Source organism: Neoarius graeffei, chromosome 3 (assembly GCF_027579695.1).
Source record: "Neoarius graeffei isolate fNeoGra1 chromosome 3, fNeoGra1.pri, whole genome shotgun sequence".
NCBI classification, from domain to species: domain Eukaryota; kingdom Metazoa; phylum Chordata; class Actinopteri; order Siluriformes; family Ariidae; genus Neoarius; species Neoarius graeffei.
This window is the reverse complement of record NC_083571.1, coordinates 81,751,220-81,773,137: the sequence shown is the minus strand read 5'-3', so window position 1 is coordinate 81,773,137 and position 21,918 is coordinate 81,751,220. Positions and strand designations below refer to the sequence as shown.

Below are 21,918 nucleotides of genomic sequence, written 5' to 3'. Positions count from 1 at the left end.
TTCCCAAGCAGTATATAAACTTTATATTATAAAGGGTACAACTAAGTACCTTAGAGGGTACTGCTCCAGTGACAAGCTATGTACCCCTAAAGGCACAATATATATACAATAATATAAAGTACTTTATTTTCTGAGAGTGTATGTTGTACGTCGCTCTGGATAAGAGTGTCTGCTAAATGCTTGTAATGTAAATGCAATGTTTCTGTGGTGTTATTACAAGCAAAGAAGGCTTCTCTGCTTTGAAGCAAACACTACTGCATTGTCATCTTGCAGGATGCAAGAAAAAGGTGCAGGATGTAATTACAGAAAACTGTAATGGTCTAATAATAATAAGCTAATAACCATAGTAATTGTGGACACACAGTGGCTGATGCTATATTCAAGTCAAGAAATGTCAATTTTTGGTAAAATAATGTCACAGAATAATTTCAGAATACTTAAAAATGTATAGATTTGAATTTTTATACCTTTTATTTGAATTTGTAAGTACATTTGTAGTTGAATTACACCCTATTGAAATTATATTCCACATCTTAAATGTGTATGCAAGTTTTAGAAGAAAAACTTTATTCATCACACGTACGCTTGTGAAATTCCTCTCTGCATTTAACACACACACACACACACACACACACACACACACACACACACACACACACAGAGCAGTGGGCAGCCATGCTACAGCACCCGGGGAGCAGTTGGGCGCCCAAGGCTGCCCCCATGTTAACCTAACTGCATGTCTTTGGATTTTCTAATTCTATACATAATTATTTCTTTTTTGCAATCCATTCCAGATTTTAGTTCAAATTCTATTCATACTTATTTCTTTTTTACAATCCATTCAGATTAAAATTTTCAAAATACCACATCTGGGACAAAAAAAAATGCAAAGTAGCATATATTTTATCACCACTATTTCAGTCAATGAGCCAATAATTTAAAGTTTTGAAAATTTTGATTCTTAAATTGAAGAACTGAAGTTGAAGTGGTTTGTGCCACCAAAACCTGAATTACTTGTTATAAAATTGAATTTGAAACCTTGCATACACATTCAAGATGTGGAAAACAATTTAAATTTGATGTCATTCAGTTACAAAAGTTTGCTTACAAATTCAAAAAATGGCATAAAAATTATTATTGTAGTGGCACCTTTCTCATTCCATAGTTTAGCATCATTTAGAGCAAACAAAGAATATTAATTGTCTGGCAGTATTCCATACAACCACAAAATTCTGAGATCTAACTGCTTGCAGAACCACTTGGAAGATTTGCCGACAGAGTCTTCAAAATGCAGTTCATTAGACATAAGGTTCTTCATCATATTGATTCAAATCTACCTGGATTAAAGTCAAACCTCTGCAGATTACAGCTCCTCATATTTGACACCAAAGAAAACATTAACAGCAGTGGTGTACCTGTCATAGAAATTAGCATATATTAGCAATTAAAGCAGCTGTATAATGTGAAATGTTGTAACTTTGATCAACTGTTACTGAATACAAATATTTGTAACCTAGGATCTTTTACATTGATGAGTGATTAAAGGAGGAAAAAGGCAGCAAAGCCACTGAAACTGTTGTTTACCTTTATTACTGAGTTTAGAACTTTTATAAAAGCCTATGATGTTGAAATACAAAGTCAAAGGATATTATAGACAGACACACACTGACCAATTTCAACCTTCTACATATAAAGGCAACTGGGCACACCATTTAAGGTCAGAAAGAAAACATGACTGAACAAAAACACAGTGCTCAGACTCACTCTGAGGATGTCAACCTGACAGAGTGCACAATATCATAATCTGCTGAAAAGACAGAACGCTTAGACATCAAGACAGCAACATTCCTTTTCTATCCCTGCTGCAGTCTTCCTTTAGTCAAGAAACGCCATGTCAGGAAGCAGTGCATGCTGTCATGCATCTTGCAATAATGCAAAGTGACTCTCTCATGGGGCTGGCCCTTCTGCTCCATCTGTGCTAACATGGAGGGGGAGAGGAGAAGAGCAAAGCAAAAAAAGTGCAAGTCATAGAAAAATGGAGCTGCTCCACCTCTATTTGTGCGAGAGAGTGCCAATGGCTTAATTAGGAAATCGCGTACAAATTTAATCATTTTGTGTCCGCTTTTGTCTGGGAATTGCAAATATTTTGGGGGTATTGATTGTGCAGTGACATTGAGCTTATGTGTGCAGATTTGGCAGCCCTGCTACTGATGAAATGTAATCACAAGTGGTCCAGAGATGATGCTTTCAAGACATATAATACTACGAAGTGTAACGGACTATCCCAAGATGGATGTCATTATTAAATCTTGTTAACAAGATCTGAGGCATAAAAAGAGGTCAGAAACTGTCATGTAAAAAATAATGATGATTGTTTTGTGTACATAAAGCCACACAAATGTTATAAGTGGATTTCAGGGGGAAACATATTATAGAACATCGCACGCACTGATTAGTTGAGAAATTCGGACTATTTCTTGATAATCGCCTCGAGCGACTCGGCAAAATGGCTGCCAGTAGCTTTGTCATCATAAGTGAGGAAGAATTACAAATTATGGAAGAAAATGTTGTTCCTAAAAGCACTAAAAATGCTACAAAGTTTGGTCTAAAACTATTCCAAGGTAAGGTGGAATTGGGATTTATTTTATCTATTTCAAAACAAAGTATTTTATGTGAGTCAGCATAGATAAGTGAGACAAGTCTGCGCCACGCCAATATTACTTTTGCATGCTGCTTTTGAAGTTTAAAATAATTTTTTTAAATAAGATTCAAAGAAAAATTTTCAGTAATCACGTGTATTTATATCAAAACAATTATCCGCATCAGAGTCAGTGAATATCGGTGATGATTATACATACAGGGCACTTTTTTGATGGATTAAAAACATGTATTCTATTCCCTTCTAACCAGTTTCATTCATTTGGTTTGATAGCATGCAATATTGTTCGCATATCGCTTATTCTACATGTATTATGTCACTCTACCCAATGGAGAATGAGTGTTGAATATGGTTTATGATATTGCATGGTTGTCAAGACAACATGACGTCACATCAGAGACGTAAAACTTCCGCACTAGCGAGCGACTGTGACAATTTGTAAACAACATGACGTCACATCGGAAACGTAAAACTTCCGCACTAGCGAGCGACTGTGACAATTTGTAAACAAACATGGCTGCCAGGTTTGCTTTGTTACATACAGAAGATTTTGAGAGAATTTTGAAAGAGAATGATGCGTTGAACACCCGAAAGGAACGTGTATGTATAATAATAATAATAATAATAATAATAATAATAATAATAATATTGGCTGGCTTTTTTTTTGTGGTACATCAGATATACTCCATTCAGCTAGCATGATATTGAACTTGTCTTTGACTCATTCAATATCATGCTAGCTGAATGGAATATATCTGATATACCACTCAACACCATCATACATTATTTAAATAATAACCTCCACTTCATCTCAGTTATTATTCACTGATATTCAATTTGCCTTTGCCGAATAATTGTTTAATTAATAAATATATAATATATAATATATATATATATATATATATATATATATATATATATATATATATATATATATATATATATATATATATCAGGGCTTTACATTAGCACCTGCCCACCCGCCAAATGCGGGTAAAATTCGGCTTTGGTGTGGTGGGTCATGACTTTAGTCCCACTAGCCACTTTGGCGGGTGGTTTATTCTGTGGTATGACAATATATTTTAATTGTAGTTTTCTCTGAAGGCATCTGATATAATAAACGCATTGCAATGTAATATTACGCGCCTACAACTCCCATGAGCACCTGCATAAACATTCTGACACATGTTAGAATTGTTTAGAACGTTCGTTAACGTCTCAGATAAAATCAATGATACGGTAACCTGCGGTTAATGAATGAAGCAACAAAGTTGCTGACGACTGACAAGTGCACTATGTGGTGGCATATAGCTGGAGTTTCAAACCCTGCTGCTCAGGAAAAAAGGGACAGAGATGAGCAGGGCTGGAGGCAGCATTTTAAAATCACAGAGGTCCGTGATGTGCAAAGCGCGCGCCGAAAAATGTTCGACATATTTAAATGAGAGGGGTGAATTACATGCCACACGAGATCTATTCCTTTTTAATGGTGTTTAACTGCATATCATCTCATCTCATTATCTCTAGCCGCTTTATCCTTCTACAGGGTCGCAGGCAAGCTGGAGCCTATCCCAGCTGACTACAGGCAAAAGGCGGGGTACACCCTGGACAAGTTGCCAGGTCACCACAGGGCTTGAATATCATCAGTTTTGAAAAAAAAAATCATGTGTGTGGCAAGAATAAGAATAATTTAAGCTTGTTTAATGGTTTGATCTGGCCCAAGCAATGAGGACAAAAGATACCCTAACCATGTAGCCTATGTAACTGAGATACATTAACAATCTGGCATCTGTTACACCTACACACACACAAAAAAAAATTCTGGGAAAAAAATCAGTATACACCACCATGTTTTAGGCAAAGTTATCCAAGGCAAACATAAGTTGAAACTTTCCACTCTATTGTTTTGGCTTATCGAATGATTTATTTTTAAAATCACAAACAAGGCAGGCTACAACTGCACTGCTTCGAAAATGTAAATTTAACAGCTTCATGAAAGTGCGCTGATGGTTACCATGAAAAAAACGTGTCTGCTGCACTGCGTTCCTCCCCTGAGTCATGCGCTCATTCGCTTTTGTGTTCTTGGTCTCAGAGCCGCGCACACAAAACAGACACAGAAGACAGAATCAGCGTTTAACATAATTAACAATGCACTTTTTACGGAGACATTTTAATGTTATTCTTTATTTTTTTATCCAGTTGAATATTTAGTGTACAAATGTATTTTCAGTTCTTAAAAATGACCAAGGTCCGGACCTTGGTGGCCTCATAGCTGGCTACGGCCATGGAGCTAAACAAGACGCTAATAGGAAGATAAGACAGTTCAATGACAAATGGAAGTTTGGGTGAGATTGGCTAGTTCATAGCAAAACCGAAAATACCATGTACTGCAAAGACTGTAGAAAATCTGGCAAACACAGGCACCAGCAATTTTAAACTCGAAACTATAAAGGACCATGAAAAGTCAAATGCACACATCGGTACTATAACATCAAAACCGGTGAAGACGGCTGGTTCACTACAGGACAGCATTGCTTTCAAGTCCCTGGCTGTCATGAAGTCGGCTGAGCTGGAGAGGATGGAGCTGCTGTTTAGAAACGTTCACGCGATTGGAAAGAAGTTGATCCCACCCCAGCTATCAACTTATGGCCTGCTGGAAGCCTCAGGTCACAAAGACCATTTTTCATGGACCATTCAGACTTATCTGATGATGAATGTAATAAGGACATTTAATGTCTCTCTCTACACATGTTCACACACACACACACACACACACACACACACACACACACACACACACACACACACACACACACACACAATTAATAGATAATACATAATATACATAATAATACTTGATAATACACAATACTTGCATATCAAAACATCAAATGTTTTTCAATGATAAATGTTTTGAATTGGACTTTTAATATTAGAATCAGTTCAGTTGTACTGAATGTTATTTTTCATATTATACGATATTTCATATTGCAAGGGGCTTGAATTTGAGTTCAATAAACAGAATACTCTGTTTATATTTTTGTCTGAATTGGTTGCATGTTTTCATATAGGGAGCTACCTTAACAGCACTGAATACTTGAGTGCTACATTCTACGCTGCCATTCATAATTAAATCTAGATCTTCCGAACTTTAACGTATCATGTTGAAGAAAAAACTGCGATTTCCTGGCAACAAAATTGTGGCTAGTGAAAAGACTGAATGGCTAGTGACTCGGGAAAACCACTAGCCACAGTAGCCGGTGATATACCGGTATATGTATGTGTGTATATATATATATATATGTGTGTGTGTGTGTGTGTGTGTGTGTGTGTGTGTGTGTATAAAACATGGACAGGAGTGTTTTACTGGGAAATACACCACTTGTATTTTTCATACAAACTACTTCCGGGATATGGAGAACCAAAACCATGACATAAATCTCTATATGCCACTCGTGAGGAAATTGACAAATTGTTTTGATTAACCTGCATACTTTTTGTTTGTGAATGTGTCTATATAATAAATAGAAAATGACATGTTGCCTTGAAGATATGAAGTTTATCTTCTAGTGTTGAAAAACTCACATTTTTCATGTGATATACATCACGGATGCGGGTGACACATTTTCTGATATTTCACCCTAATGACATCACTCCCAGTGTTTTCCTGCTGATTAGACGCACATTGTCAAAATGGTGAACTGGTTCAAAATTAAAATCCTTTTGATGAACTTGCCTTTTATTGTGGATGTGTCTATATAATATAAAGAACATTACACGGTGGTGTGAAGATATTCACGGTGTTTGCTTCACTCACTCATGAATATGTTCACCACTCGAAGATAAACTTCATATCTTCGTGCAACTGTGTAATATCCTATGTGTGTGTGTGTGTGTGTGTGTGTGCGCACATTATCGCAGTACACTGCGTCTCTGATGCAAGGTCACCTTATAGATATGCAGCCAATGTTCCATAGCAATCTCATTCCAGTATCTCTCCCAAAATATTGGAACATTCTTTCGGACTTCTCAAAGTGTCACTGACACACAAGAATCTAAGAAGCTTCAAACATAGGTGAAAAAAAATCACAAATATATGATCATTTTAAAAAACAATATTTTACATTCTCCCCTTTTTTGATTAATTGATTAATAATCAAAACAAAGGTAAGCTAAAACATAATATATAAATGCATGGCTAAGCTTACTCACCCTAAAGTTCTAAAAACATTACGATATAAAAATGTGATTAAATGAAAATAAATGGTTAAGTCGGAAATAATTGAATGCTGATTATGACTGAAGATAAGAATAATAATGCAGAATAATAAAATGTTCACTCTTAATTGCTGAGTGATTGATAGACAATTGGTAGACACATAATCTAAAAATCTTCAAATACATTGGTGCTTGAAAGTTTGTGAACCCTTTAGAATGTTCTATATTTCTGCATAAATATGACCTAAAACATCATCAGATTTCACCCAAGTCCTAAAAGTAGATAAAGAGAACCCAGTTAAACAAATGAGACAAAAATATTATATTTGGTCATTTATTTATTGAGGAAAATGATCCAATATTACATATCTGTGAGTGGCAAAAGTATGTGAACCTCTAGGATTAGCAGTTAATTTGAAGGTGAAATTTGAGTCAGTTGTTTTCAATCAATGGGACGACAATCAGGTGTGAGTGGGCACTCTGTTTTATTTAAAGAACAGGGCTCTATCAAAGTCTGATCTTCACAACACATGTTTGTGGAAGTGTATCATGGCACGAACAAAGGAGATTTCTGAGGACCTCAGAAAGTGTTGATGCTCATCAGGCTGGAAAAGGTGACAAAACCATCACTAAAGCGTTTGGACTCCACCAATCCACAGTCAGACAGATTGTGTACAAATGGAGGAAATTCAAGACCATTGTTACTCTCCCCAGGAGTGGTTGACCGACAAAGATCACTCCAAGAGCAAGGCGTGTAATAGTCAGTGAGGTCACAAAGGATCCCAGAGTAACTTCTAAGCAACTGAAGTACTCTCTCACATTGGCTAATGTTAATGTTCAGGAGTCCTCCATCAGGCAAACACTGAACAACAGTGGTGTGCATGACAGGGTTGCAAGTTCTCCAAAAAATACATTGCTGCTTGTCTGCAGTTTGCTAAAGATCACATGGACAAGCCAGAAGGCTATTGGAAAAATGTTTTGTGGACGGATGAGACCAAAATAGGACATTTTGGTTTAAATGAGAAGCGTTATGTTTGGAGAAAGGAAAACACTGCATTCCAACATAAGAACCTTATCCCATCTGTGAAACATGGTGGTGGGAGTATCATGGTTTGAGCCTGTTTTGCTGCATCTGGGCCAGGATGGCTTGCCATCATTGATGGAACAATGAATTCTGAATTATACCAGCGAATTCTAAAGGAAAATGTCAGGACATATGTCCATGAACTGAATCTCAAGAGAAGGTGGGTCATGCAGCAAGACAACAACCCTAAGCACACAAGTTGTTCTATGAAAGAATGGTTAAAGAAGAATAAAGTGAATGTTTTGGAATGGCCAAGTCAAAGTCCTGACCTTAACCCAATCGAAATGTTGTGGAAGGACCTGAAGTGAGCAGTTCATGTGAAGAAACCCACCAACATCCCAGAGTTGAAGCTGTTCTGTACAGAGGAATGGGCTAAAATTCCTCCAAGCCGGTGTGCAGGACTGATCAACAGTTAGTTGCAGTTATTGCTGCACAAGGGGATCACACCAGATACTGAAAGCAAAGGTTCACATACTTTTGCCACTCTCAGATATGTAATATTGGATCATTTTCCTCAATAAATAAATGACCAAGTATAATATTTTTGTCTCATTTGTTTAACTGGGTTCTCTTTATCTACTTTTAAGACTTGTGTGAAAATCTGATGAGGTTTTAGGTCATATTTATGTAGAAATATAGAAAATTCTAAAGGGTTCACAAACTTTCAAGCACCACTGTACATACAAAAATAAAGAGTAAATATTCATTAAATAGACCCTAATATTACACTTACAGACAGAGAGAGCAAGAGAGAGGGAGAAAGAAATGGAAATGAAGGCCATGATCAATGAATTTTCTTTAAACAAAGAAGCCCAAATGATTGATTTCTAGACATTCAATCTTAGGTTACATTTGTACTAATTCCACACAACGATACAACAACTACAACATAAACAAAAGTGACAAAATAACTATATTCCATTGATAATCTTGCTCACTCATAAGTTTACCACTAGAGAGCAAAATTTGAAAGGCACTCATTAACCAAACTGCAGTGGGTTTCCCAAAAGCCTGTTAACACTAAGAGCATCTTAGACCTCCGTCACACTTATTTGGAATTAGCAGGAATCAAGCAGAACCAGCCGGAATGAAAATTTTTTTCAAAATTCATGCCACATTTGGGCGGGAATTTCAAACTGACCAACATTCTTGCAGCTTTGTAAGAATGCCGTTTGAATATTTAGAATGCGCTTCGAACCCACCTCGAATGATTCTTGCACATTCCAGGTGTATTAGCTTTCGAATGCAGTTCAAATGTAGTTGGAACACAGTAGGAATACCTAGAATGCTGTTAGAATGCAGTAAGAATATTAAGAATGCACTTCGAATGCCATACGAGTGCGGTTTGATTGCTGCCCGAATACCACCCGAAGTCTGGTCGGAAGGTGCCTCGAATGGTGTACAAATTCACCTCAAATGCAGTCAAAATGCTCCCGGAATAGCCGCCGAATATGTTTCGAACGTCTAAGAATTCAATGAGAATGCAGCTCGAATACTTAGAATGCACTTCAAATGTGCTTAGAATGTAACACGAATGTCCCGAGTGTACCAAGAATGCCACTAGAATGGTCCCTGATAGGGTATAAAACGCTGCTGAATCTAGCATTTTCATCAGTCTCAGCCCAGACACCATAGAGTATGGACCCCCTGGACCATGTTGCTTTGCTCCAGATTGCTGTCCTCCAGCAAAACCTGCTTGAAAGAGATGTGGAGCAGGCTAGGAGAAGAAACCCAGGAGGTATCAGACCCGACCATGGCTGGCAGAGGAGAGAAGGAGGCTGTATGGACATTACACCAGACTGATGGAGGAGCTCAGAGTAGAAGACCCACAGTCCTTCTTCAACTACCTCAGGATAGAGCCTGCCATGTTTGATGAGTTGGTGCAGAGAGGGGGACTAAGGATAGAGAAGCAGGATACCAAGATGAGGAAGGTGCTATCTCCAGGTTTGAAGCTGGCCATCACTGTGAGGTTCCTGGCTTCAGGTGACAAGTACCCCAGCCTCATGTACAGCTTCCGTGTAGCAAGGAACACCATCAGCCTCATTATCCCTGAAGTCTGCCAAGCCATTGTGGAGGAGTACAAGGATGAGGTCATCACCTGCCTCACCACTCCAGAAAAATGGACACCTATTGGGGAGGTCTTCAGAAACAGGTGGAATGTTCCTCATGCTGTGGGAGCTCTGGATGGCAAACATGTGGCCATCAGGAAACCTGCCAAGCGTGGCTCCTTGTACCACAACTACAAGGGCTTCTTCTGGTCCTTATGGCCTTTGTGGATGGAGACTACAAGTTCCTGTGGGTGGACATCGGTGCATATGGAAGTATGTCTGATGCTCAGATCTTCAACGAGTCTGAGCTCAAAGACTGCCTTGAAGATGGGAGCATAGGATTTCCTGAGCCATCCCCCATTTCCCAAGATGACGAGCTTATGTCATACTTTATCCTGGGAGATGATGCCTTTGGAATCAGGACCTTCTTGATGAAGCCATACGGCCACAGGAATCTCCAGAGGGACGAGAGGATCTACAACTATAGGATCTCCAGGGGCCGACGTGTGGTGGAGAATGCATTTGGAATCCTGGCCTAGAGATGGCAAGTCCTCCTCACCACCATGCAGCCAAGGCCTTCCATTGTGCAGAACATCGTTGAATGCTGTGTCTGCCTGCATAACTTGATGAGGATCCATTACCCTACTCTTCACAATGGTATGGTGGATGAGGAAGATGATCAGCACAACGTTGTGCCAGGAGCCTGGAGACAGCTTGCTCAGCTTGAAGATGTGCAGCATGTTGCAGGAGGAAACAAAGACACCAAGGCTGGAAAGAGGCAGTGGGAGATCCTCAAGCATTATTTCAGCAACCCAGTAGGAGCCGTGCCCTGGCAGGATAGGTTGATTGATGGATAAGAGACTGATATTCACATTTGTCATTCACAATTGTATTAACTATTTCACATGTTATTTCATGGAAAATTGACCTATTGGGTTGATATTTTTCTCAGAGGTTACTTTCATAATAATCTTCCTTCAGACTAACTTTATAGTCAGACTCCCTGCTGTCTGCAGATGTGTTACTGTCCCTTTAAAAGAGATAGAAATAAAATAAATGTTCATTTGTTCTCAAAATATCTGTTTATCAATAAAGTTCCAGGGTCATTAAACTTTTATAATTTATTCTAAATCTATTTTTACAAACATAAATAGTTTAAAATGTACAGAAGGTCCCCCCCCCAAAAAAACAAAGAAAAAATATTTTATCAACATATTTGGTTATGATAACTGTTCAGTAAAAAGCTAACTTAATTTTCATTTTGGTATTTGTAAATATATTAAATATTGTTTTTGTATTTGTGGTGTAGGGGTTGAAATGTTTCAAACAGGGGCAAGTTAGTTGTCCATTATTTATCATTGGAATTCTTTTTTTGAAGTGTATGTTTTATGTTTGTGGGCTAAATTACTGTAACTTTATTCTAAAATAATAATAGGAAATATTACTGGGCAAATTATTCACACAAACAACATGTTACATTTCAAGGGCATATCTTTATTTGTTAATGCAAGACAAGCAACAAATTTACAAGTACAGTTATAATCAAACCACACAAATCCTGTACAAAGTATCTGTCCTGAACAAACACTATCCACATAATGCCAAAATGTCACAAAAATAAAACTACTCCTGGCCTCCACCACCCTGTTCTGACTGCTCAGACTGCTGGGTAGGTGTGGGAGAGTGCACAACTGGACGAGGGGTGTTGAGTTCTTGGTTGCCATCATCCTGGTTGGTATTGAGTAGCTGGGTGAAGCTGTTGTAGGAACCACTGCTGAAGCCACTCAGGCCACTGAAGTTCCCCATGCCCTGGTTCTGGATGGATGTTGATGAAGTCTGTAGCAGTGGGGTGCTGGCATTGTAGGTGGGTGGAGCACTCTGTGATCTGATGGGAGGCTCTTGCTGGAACTGTTGCTGCACCCAACTTGCCTCCTGGGAGCCCCAGACAGAAGTCAATCGGTGGTTCTGTGCTGGCCACAGTGGTGGATGAGGCTGCCAGCCCATTGAAGGACACTGTTGGCTGCTGGACCCCGGGATAGGTGCAGGAGCATAGGGTCTAAGGAACTCGTTTTGCTGCTGTTGCTGCTGATATGTCTGTGTGGGAGATGCCTGGTGAAGCTCAAACTGGTACTTCTGCAATAGGCTGCTGACTTCACTCTGGAACCTCAGCCACATGGGGGGAGGGAATGTGTAGGTGACCTCCTTCATGAATTCAGCAAAGGTGTCTTTCTGGCGTTGCTGGGGTGACTTTTCAGCCTTGGAGAGCTTATTCAGTAGCTGTCTTTGCAGTTCAGCAATGTTGCTCCTGGTAGCCTCAGTGTTATCAAGAGCCCTGGACCCCAAGGAAGTGTCTGCATCAGACTGAGCAGCTGTAGGGGGATGATGATCAGCGGCATCAGACTCACACTCAGACTGGGGAGCTCCTGCTGTTGCAGCCGGAGCTGCCCTGGCTTGGACCTTGGCCTTCATCTGGAGAAGAAATAATCATAAGTAATGTGAAAATATGTGGACAATTGTTGCAATTTCATCATCAAAATGAAAACATGAAATAATGAAATAAAATACTTACACTGACCCTCTTTTTGACCTGGACGATGAGGTGGGGCCTGAGAAATTCGAAGTGGCGCAGGATCCAGCGGTCCCTTGCAGTCAGTTCAATGTTTCCAGAACCTGAGGGAGTCTGCTTCAGCTTGCCAAACCTTGATCTCATGTTGATGTACCACTTCTTCAGCAGGTCACTGGTCTTGCCCATCTCCCTGGCCTTCTGCTCCCACAGTGTGTCCTTCAGGCCCTTCTTGATGTAGTTGGGGTGCTTTTTGTTGAGGATGCAATCTTGCTCAGGGGCCTTGAGCCAGTCAACCATTTCCTGCTCCTGCTCCTCAGTGAAGCCAACTGTCACCAGCTCCCTCTTGCGCTTCTTCTGGGACTTGGCAGCCTCACTGGGAGGAAGCTCATCATCACTGTCAGAGGAGGACTGTTCTGCTGGCTGATGGACCTCGGCGACTGTGTCTATCTGGGAAGCAGGGGGAGGGGCTGTGGACTCAGCTTCAGACTCTGAAGCTGCTGGGGCATCTTCAACAACAGGAGCTGGCTCTTCAGCGGCTTCTTGGGCTGCAGCACCTGTGTCCCATCCATGGCTGCGGCCAGTGGTGGAGTTCTTGACCTTGGCTCTCTTCTTCCTTGGTGGCATGACGTTTGAAACTTGGGAAACTATTTAATTAAAGTTTTTAAAACAATGAACAAAAGGTTGATGTTGAGCAGACGACTCCTCAATGCAGACTGAAGCTCTAGTGGCAGCTAGCTGCGTTTTTATGCGATTTGGTGGTGTTCTTAATTATGTCTGGATACATTCGAGGGCCAATCAGGATGTTCCGACTGCATTCGAGATGTGTTCAAGTGGCAATAGAAATATTCAGACGGCATTCGAAGTGCTTTCCAGCTGAACTATTTTAATATCAAAATAGATTCCGGTAGCAATTGAGATGCACTCAAAGTGCATTCTGGCTCATTCGAGGCACATTCGGGACATTCTGGCAGGATTTGAAATGGCTTGCCTTCGATTTTTCCCTCGAACGTGGTCAGAATGATTTGAATTCTGTAAGAATATTTAGAATGCAGTCAGAATGCAGTTAGAATACACTTTGAATGCTATTCGATATTTCTCCTCTTCGAATGCACCTCGAATGTTTTGAGCATGAGTAAAACATTCGGGCCAGCCACAAGAATGGGCCCGGATGTTTGGAATGCACTCAGAATGCAATCAGAATTTTTAGAATGCACTTCAAATATCCTGGAATATACGAAGAATTTTCATTCCGACGGCATTCCGGCTCATTCCGCCTCTAGTGTGACTACCCTATTAACTAGGAGAGAGAGACAGAGAGAGAGAGAGAGAGAGAGAGAGAGAGAGAGAGAGAGAGTGTTCATTGTGCTCCTCACTCTACCATTTAACAATGATCTTTGTGCTGTGATGCTTTTGGGAAACTCATTGCTGTTTTGGCTGGGACAAGATCAGCCGTCAATCATCAGAAATATCTAGTGCCTTTTTTTCCTAATTGTGTCACTTTCTTTACAATATTGCTGTTAAAAGCATAGTAAATTTACGTCCTGACAATCTTGAATTATTTTATCCAGACACATTCAGTTCAACCACTTCTGAGAGAACAGATTAGGAGTGGGTTTCCTAAAGGCCTCTTAATGCTAAGAGCATCTTAACTAGGAGAGTGTTCATTGTGATGCTCACTCTACCATTTAACGATGATCTTTGTGTTATGGTGCTTTTGGGAAACCCACCCCAGTGTGCGTCAGATTTATTTTAGAGAAGAGTACAAGTGAAAAAGTACCAGGGTGCTTTATACGCATAGTTGGAACATGGCACTGTCTGTTCTTGTTTGTAAATCCTCCCCCCACACACACACCTTAAACAGACACAGCTAAAACCAAACATGCTTAAAAATGATAAAATACCTTACAAACTCAGTGCACTTTCCAGGTCTTTGTAATAGAGAAAAAGAAAAGAATGACTAGAAATACAGTTTATTAGACCATAATAATAAGGTAATATGTGAATGTGGTATTTGAGGTTATGTTATACTGAGCTTTGCAGGGTCTGAAAGAAGGTTTGTGCAAACATTCAGTGACATGGTTCTGTATGGCCTTGAGGACTGAGGTTGGCTAAACAAATACAGCTTCACTGCCTAATTAACTGTTGTCATAAAGTTACAGCTATAACACAAGAGAATATCTAAAATTACATCATATGGTTTGGACCCAATACAGAACCACATTTACTCCAGGTGATTTAGACTAACCTGAAATAATAGCAGTGTATATGGTATTTGTGCTATGCCTAACACTTGAATGTTTTTTAGATTTTAAATGATAATTGAAAATAATAATAACCCCCCCCAACAATTAATATTTATTTTATTTTGAGTTTCATATAATTAACAAGCTCGAAGATCCAGGTTTACCTTCCAGTAGAGGAGTAAACATTTGAGGAGATCATTTGGAAGAGAAGTAAGTGGTTAACCATTATCTATACAAACTGATGCAGAATATAACTTGATATATTCCTCACAGGAGCATTTCCTTTCACACTTTATTAGCAGATACTTATGCTGCATTCACCTATACTCATTATTTGTACAACCCCGATTCCAAAAAAGTTGGGACAAAGTACAAATTGTAAATAAAAATGGAATGCAATAATTTACAAATCTCAAAAACTGATATTGTATTCACAATAGAACATAGACAACATATCAAATGTCGAAAGTGAGACATTTTGAAATTTCATGCCAAATATTGGCTCATTTGAAATTTCATGACAGCAACACATCTCAAAAAAGTTGGGACAGGGGCAATAAGAGGCTGGAAAAGTTAAAGGATATGGGACATGGATTTTTTTCTGGGCATAATTATGTATAAAGGACATAAGAAATGCCATCTAAATCACTGCAGGGCGTCAAAAATGTGAAAACCATCACATTATTCAAGTTTTTTTATACATCAGCGTAAAACAAGGATTCGTTAATGAGCTAGGTGGTCACGTGACCCATGACGTAACAAAAACTTTCCAAGGAGCCAGCGCTTGGGAATCTAATGTAAACAGGTTACCGAAATGGACACCATCGACAGTGATATTCCCGATGTTTCACAGAGATGTGAAGTTAGACCTTATCAATTCGAACCGATAGCTGGAAATTCACATGAACATGGATCTTGTATTTACTCTGACGGGTCAGATGATTCTGAGAGTGAGGGTTCATTCAGTCCCCATGAAACTGAAAGCGGTTAGCTCGATAACACTTCCTGGTAAGTTAAAAACAATTCTGCTCAAAGGCTAATGATCTGTTGAAAGAAGTATTATTTCTGTATCATACATTGAAAGTTCATCATAGATCTAGCTAAAGTCCGTTGCAAGCTATTTTTTTTTGCTGATATTTTTCGAGATTGATTGAGATACAATGCTTCCAGAGTCCGAGATGAAAACATTCAAAATGGTGAAACGCCATCACACAGCCAACAACACTACACTGTTTGGCGAAAGAGATGAAAATTAAGAAAAGTTAAACAAACTTACCAACATAACATTTATTTAAATGTCCATTAATGTTACAGGATTTCTTGACTGTCTCTACAGTTGTAGGAATGTTAGGCCCTGTATATTATGGCGCTATCACTGCCTCCATGAACCCGGCTATACGGCCTATTGTCCTCACCGATGTTTATGTCGGAATCCGCATAGTTGCTCCAGAAAATTATTCAACTGTGTTGAAAACATAATCGATATCTACTGTTGCATTGAAATTTGTCAACTCTGTTTTATTCGCGCAATAAATAAAATATAGAATAATAAAATTAAATAAAAGTTCAAAAAAAACTCTTCTACAACTTCACCACAACTCTTCGATTCGGTACGTAAACAAAGAAGGACAGATATAAGAGTAAATGAGTCAGAATTATGATAATCAATAATTGATACACCCAAAATTATAATACTAATCCTTACCTCGGCTTTCAGACGCTTAGCGAATGCACCTCGTGGTGGCCGTAGCACTTCTGGTTTCACTCCGCCGTCTTGTTCCTGAATTGGGACATTGGGAATGGCTCCATCTTTAAGTAGCCTCTTAAATTTGGCTTGGCAATTAATTTCGTTCAGTACCTGAGTATTAAAGTTGAAAGAATCCTCTGTGAAATGGTCCGAACACAGTTTGTGGGAAACAGTAGGTGCAAAGTTTTTTCTACGGCAGTAGTGAGCCCACACTTTCCTCAGCTTCGGGTCCTTGGGGAATGCAAAAAAACTTACTCCAGGGCATTTCTCATTGGAATTATTGCAACCATAAGCAGCACAATACACCATGATGTCCAATGTATGATGTCCAATGTACTTTAAAGACTATAAAAACAATTTTCTTGTCATCCACTTCTCCATTCATCTACCCGCTTGTGCTGTGCCCGAAGGTTTTTGTGACATATGATCACGTGACAGCGGCTCTTCCGGTTGTAGAAAATGCATATCGGAAGTCGAGCAGAAATGCCATATAATCATCACGAATATAACGATTTTGCTGAATTTAATAGATGATTTTGTATTTGTTGATGCAATTAATTCATATTTTTAATGGAAAGAAACTGATATAGCGTGCATTTATGTTTCATGTCCCATATCCTTTAAAGGTACAAAAAAGGAACAGCTGGAGGACCAAATTGCAACTCATTAGGTCAATTGGCAATAGGTCATTAACATGACTGGGTATAAAAAGAGCATCTTGGAGTGGCAGCGGCTCTCAGAAGTAAAGATGGGAAGAGGATCACCAATGCCCCTAATTCTGCGCCGACAAATAGTGGAGCAATATCAGAAAGGAGTTCGACAGTGTAAAATTGCAAAGAGTTTGAACATATCATCATCTACAGTGCATAATATCATCAAAAGATTCAGAGAATCTGGAAGAATCTCTGTGCGTAAGGGTCAAGGCCAGAAAACCATACTGGGTGCCCGTGATCTTCGGGCCCTTAGACGGCACTGCATCACATACAGGCATGTTTCTGTATTGGAAATCACAAAATGGGCTCAGGAATATTTCCAGAGAACATTATCTGTGAACACAATTCACCGTGCCATCCGCCGTTGCCAGCTAAAACTCTATTGTTCAAAGAAGAAGCCATATCTAAACATGATCCAGAAGCGCAGACGTCTTCTCTGGGCCAAGGCTCATTTAAAATGGACTGTGGCAAAGTGGAAAACTGGTCTGTGGGCAGACGAACCAAAATTTGAAGTTCTTTATGGAAATCAGGGACACCGTTTCATTCGGACTAAAGAGGAGAAGGACGACCCAAGTTGTTATCAGCGCTCAGTTCAGAAGCCTGCATCTTTGATGGTATGGGGTTGCATTAGTGCGTGTGGCATGGGCAGCTTACACATCTGGAAAGACACCATCAATGCTGAAAGGTATATCCAGGTTCTAGAGCAACATATGCTCCCATCCAGACGACGTCTCTTTCAGGGAAGACCTTGCATTTTCCAACATGACAATGCCAAACCACATACTGCATCAATTACAGCATCATGGCTGCGTAGAAGAAGGGTCCGTGTACTGAACTGGCCAGCCTGCAGTCCAGATCTTTCACCCATAGAAAACATTTGGCGCATCATAAAACGGAAGATACGACAAAAAAGACCTAAGAGCAACTTGAATCCTACATTAGACAAGAATGGGTTAACATTCCTATCCCTAAACTTGAGCAACTTGTCTCCTCAGTCCCCAGACGTTTACAGACTGTTGTAAAGAGAAAAGGGGATGTCTCACAGTGGTAAACATGGCCTTGTCCCAACTTTTTTGAGATGTGTTGTTGTCATGAAATTTAAAATCACCTAATTTTTCTCTTTAAATGATACATTTTCTCAGTTTAAACATTTGATATGTCATCTATGTTCTATTCTGAATAAAATATGGAATTTTGAAACTTCCACATCACTGCATTCCGTTTTTATTTACAATTTGTACTTTGTCCCAACTTTTTTGGAATCGGGGTTGTACCGTATTTCCCAACCTCTGACCAGGAAAAACCAAAGAAAATGGCCTCTTAACTTGGAATTCCTCCTCTGGAAGAGACCAACCTGAGGTTCTCCAAGTGCTATAGTAATGTCAAATCAACATGGCTGCTCATAGCATCGGCAGTAAATTAAGTAGCACTTCTTACCTTTAAATGAGTTATACTTAAATATGAGTATTCGCTTTAGCTCAATCAACATACAGACATATTCACTTGTTAAATATATAACACTGATTATACAGTTCACTGTATTGAGGAGGAAAATATACATCACATCACAGTTAGCTGGCTAGATTGTTGCTAAAAAAAGATGGGCATGGAGGCATTTGTGGTTCTTCCAAATTTATGGCTCGAATGCACTGAGATCAAAAACAATGTCATTCTAAGCTCCAAATTTTCACTTATTAGGTAAATCGAAAGCAGCATAACTCACTGAAATGCAGTTCATTTGCAAAATCCTGCAAATGTCCACCCAATGTTCTGAAGATACACTCCAGATCTGCTGTCCACTACAGCCCAGACCATGATAAAGTGGTTACTGAAGGTGAATGAATGAATGAACTCAGAAATGTGTGAATATAAGTAAGACTGGCTGCAGACCTCCCCTGTGGAACAATGATCTTCAGATCTTAATATCCTTATTTATTAACCTTATTCATTAAATAAAGACCACTACTCTAGTTCACTTCACCATTACACTGCATTGTGATGTACATTTACTTTCAAAGAATAAAAATAAATAAATAAATAAATAAATAAACCCACCTAATCTTCTCCACCTTTTGTTCAGCCTCATTCAACTGGAGAAAATGCATATTTATGTTTATCGCCTTGTTTGTCCCTAATTAAAGTTCACCTGTGGTAAATTTAACATGGTTTGGAAAAGACACCTCTGTTGATATAAAGCCACATGGTGTATGTCACAGTGAAAAAACTATCCACGAGTTCAAAGGAATTGTCTGTAGACCTCCAAGACGGAATAATGTTGTATTGGAGATCTGGGTAAGGGACATAAAAACACACTGCATTTGTTAGAGGTTCCCCAAGAACACAATGGCTTCCATTATTCTTAAAGAGAACAACCACCACCATATCATAATTATGGCACAAACACAGAACGGTGTGAAGTCCATTTTATACCTGCTAAAACAACTGTGCCATGTCAGCACCATTTGCATTGTGCTCCATGGTCATTGTTATTGTAGAACTTTATTGTAGCCATTATTGTAGCTATAAATACTACAAAATATAGATCATGCAGTTCAAGGCAATGGTGTTTTGCAGATCCTCTGGCTATGCTTCATGTCCCACACTTTGAGAACCATGGAGCAACGATGAACTATAATTCATCCTTTGACCCTGCTGAAGGTTCTGCCACTGAACCTCATCTCATCTCATTATCTCTAGCCGCTTTATCCTGTTCTACAGGGTCGCAGGCAAACTGGAGCCTATCCCAGCTGACTACGGGCGAAAGGCGGGGTACACCCTGGACAAGTCGCCAGGTCATCACAGGGCTGACACATAGACACAGACAACCATTCACACTCACATTCACACCTACGGTCAATTTAGAATCACCAGTTAACCTAACCTGCATGTCTTTGGACTGTGGGGGAAACCGGAGCACCCGGAGGAAACCCATGCGGACACGGGGAGAACATGCAAACTCTGCACAGAAAGGCCCTCGCCAGCCATGGGGCTCGAACCCGGACCTTCTTGCTGTGAGGCGACAGCGCTAACCACTACACCACTGTGCCGCCCTGCCACTGAACCTGTGAATGAAAATATTATGGTCTAGGCACTCTTGTGTAGAATCATGTCATCATGAATTCAATGAAGCACCAAGATATTTTAGGCCAAAATTTGACTGGACATCTAAATGGATCTCTCAGCAAATGAATTACTCTAAACATACAGTACATCCAATATGTTTTTGAAGTGTCAGCCTCTTTATTTAAACCTGACTTAAAACCTGTAGTCTGGCTTGAAGTTGGGCATACAAATCCATGATAGAATGAGCATAAGTCTAATTAATTAACAAGTTGTTAACAATTGTTGCTTTATTGTTGCTAAATTACTGTATTGCTAAAAAGAAATGCACCAAGGGGAAAAAATGCAACCAGGGTTTGATTCAAAGGGACTAAGCACTGTGTATGTGAAAACATTCTTAGTTCTGGGCTGGAGTCCAGCCCTCTAACACCTGAGCTGGACACCCAGATGCAGTGCATTACATAAAGTTAACACTATGTGCAAGGATCTGTCTTTCTCCCATCCTAGGGCTAGCCTTTTCCCCGATTAAATAAGCTGGGCCAGGTACCTGCAGGGATAACTGTGTCCATTTGGCACATCCTTCCTTTTGCTGCAATGGCTCCAAATGCCATTATCTAACCTCCTTCAGCCAATTCATTCCAAACTGGTTTGCAATAAATCACATCCAAATATATTTTTGAGTAAAAACAATTGTGATTTATATGCAACTTGTCCAAACTAATCACACTATTAAAAAAAAAAGTCTCTTGAATTTTGGTGTCTTCTTGATGTCTACTTCTTGGCATCTACACACACCCAAATATGTAAGGAGTAAAATACAACAGTGAAGGGAGGGTCAGGGGGTCCCTTGGGGTGACACAGCCTAACAGGAAACCCACAGCAATCCACAGTTATTAATGAATAACTATTAATGATTCATTTTATAGTTACATTTAATGTTGTGGAACATCCACAACACAAATTAGTTCCTGGTACTGCTTGTGTTATAGCAACTATAAACAGTCATTCCCTCCCCAACGTCTTTTTTCATTTCTCTTGAAGTTAATAAGACAGAAAAATTGGTCCCTAACAGGTTATTGAAAACCAGAAAGCACAAAGTGCGCTGTCTTGAGAATAGAAACCTTACTACAGTGGATATAAAAACTGTACACACCCAGTTAAAATGATAGGTTTATCTGATTTAAAAAAATGAGACAGCAATAAATAAATTAAAAACTTTTCCCACCTTTAACCTCCTAGGGCTTAGCGGTCACATGCGTGGACAGCACTTTATGGAACTTCGGAACAAGAATCCACATATGTGGACATACTTTTTCTCTAAAAGTACATCTTATCAAAAGATGATGCTTAGTTTTTATTCTAATCAGGTTCTAATAAGCCCAAATAGCAAAGAGAAATAAAAAATGCATGTAAAAAAAACAGCTTGGGCCTTAGGAGGTTAATGTGACCTATAACCTGTACAATTCAATTGAAAAACAAACATATCTGTTAGGGGGAAAAAAACATAAAAAATAAAAAACATAAAATAAGCTGGGTGCATAAGTGTGCACATCCTTAAGCTAATACTTTGTTGAAGCACCTTT

General features: G+C 39.3%; 1 protein-coding gene across 1 annotated transcript in view; it reads right to left on the bottom strand.

The window, feature by feature from the left end:
• vsnl1a (visinin-like 1a) overlaps window positions 1-21,918 on the bottom strand; it is a 67,911-nt gene that overhangs the window by 7,357 nt on the left and 38,636 nt on the right. The window lies entirely within an intron of this gene.